The 2,016-nt window shown below is 31.2% G+C and overlaps 1 long non-coding RNA gene across 1 annotated transcript in view; it reads right to left on the reverse strand.

Moving 5' to 3' along the window:
- Positions 1 to 2,016, reverse strand: part of LOC111086590 — a 44,446-nt gene that overhangs the window by 41,898 nt on the left and 532 nt on the right. The gene's annotated exons all lie outside the window — the stretch shown is intronic.

The following is a 2,016-nucleotide window of genomic DNA, read 5'->3' on the forward strand; positions in this document are numbered from 1 at the left end:
CATCTGGCAAACACTCGAGCCTTCAGGAACCTTCGAGATACTCATTACGTGTTACCAGCGTCACGTGACTTCCGCTGTGTAACAATATATATATATATATATCCTGGTTGTGTTTTTTAATGTATTTCTTTCAAATGTTTCGTGATTACACATAAAAGCAGCCATTTATTCAAACTTATTAACAGCAATAAAATATTAAGCAATTTGCACAAAATATATTTTATCTTGCTAAAACTACTCAAATAAATAAGACTAAAAATATAGCATAAAAATATATCCTGGTTGTGTTTTTTAATGTATTTCTTTCAAATGTTTCGTGATTACACATAAAAGCAGCCATTTATTCAAACTTATTAACAGCAATAAAATATTAAGCAATTTGCACAAAATATATTTTATCTTGCTAAAACTACTCAAATAAATAAGACTAAAAATATAGCAGAACTTCACGTTACTATGGCTTTATGTGGTTTCGTTATACAGATATTTGATAGCTTCAACCTGAGTAGTACCTTATCTGACACATAGGATAAACGGCTGGGTCAGAAAACTCAGAGTCGTTCCTAATTTAGAATCACTGACCAGAGGGAAGGCAACCAGTCAGCAGCACACCTGCCACCTACAGGACTAATGTTAACCTGGTTACGCACTACAGCTGAAGGTGGCGAGCGTGTTCAGCAGAATATCGCGAGCTCGAGCCTTGGACCTTCTGATCTGCATGTTAATCACTAGGCCACGTAGAGGTCACGTGTCTTCGAAGTAATAAAATTAACCTGTATTAGAACAAGTACGTGAGTAAAGTTCTATATTCTGTAGCGAACAAATCATCAATACGGGATGAAAACTTATGATCTTCTGTGATCCTTTATATGATCTGAACAACATTAACAGGTTTTCACACATAACATATGGCGTGGACTTTATGGTACAGGTAGTTCAACTTATGAGCAAACAAACAAATAACGAAGTTACTGAGACACTTATATGACATAGTCAAATGGAAAAGTACAAAAAATCTACAAAACATTTTGAACAAAATGTAAGCATTTTTTTATTATATTAGTTATCAGAAATTGATTGAAACACATTAGCCACGAATAATAAAAGTTAGTACACACCTATGACGATAATCTTTTGGTTACACAGAGTGATTATTCTTTGAACTTTGTACACAGAACACGATTATTCGTAGTGGTTATAAAACCACTGGATTGTATATTGCTAATGAAGCCACATATTACGTAGGCCTTAACTGAATACCACAGAACAATCTTTATTGAGTTTTGCAGAGAAAATAAAATGTTAATATGCAAAATTTCTACTCATCTTTTCTCAGAACAAAGTGAAAATTTACAACGTTTTTAGTGTGTTTACTTGATCTATATTCGAACTACGAATCGTATATGTATAAAGCACTTTGTTTTTTATTAATTTGTATAAATTATTTTCAATTATATCGCACTTAAAAATAAAATATCTATAGCATTTAAGAAATCTCAAAACTTTTTATTATTTGCTAAGAGAAAAAGGCTTAAAATTCCTATTGGCAATAACACTAATAGCATGTTATTTTGATACCAGCGCTGTAATTAAGAATTTATAAACTTAAATGATAAGTTTATTAATCTTTAAACATATATTTAAACAGTTCAACAACTTATGAATATTCACGAATAAATCAATATAATTCATAATATATCATTAAATGGTATGGTTACAAAGATATCATATACGATATTTTAATACAAATAATACAATAAATTGAATAATGGATAATTGCAGTAGCTAAGCCAGGACTACTTTTCTGACATCCCTTCTAATTGAGTCGATCGGAACAAACTAGTCCCAAGGAACCATTTGATGTAAAAGTTTAGGAGCTTGGAATTTGTGCCAGAATATGAGAAATAAAGAGATACAGACAAGAGTCCGGGAAATCTAGGGCTTACCATCGTTTCACAAAAAAAATATACTGTTATATATTTTTTCCCACTAAGTACTAGCAAAAAAAAAAAATCT

This window comes from Limulus polyphemus, unplaced genomic scaffold (assembly GCF_000517525.1).
Source record: "Limulus polyphemus unplaced genomic scaffold, Limulus_polyphemus-2.1.2 Scaffold1229, whole genome shotgun sequence".
NCBI lineage: Eukaryota > Metazoa > Arthropoda > Merostomata > Xiphosura > Limulidae > Limulus > Limulus polyphemus.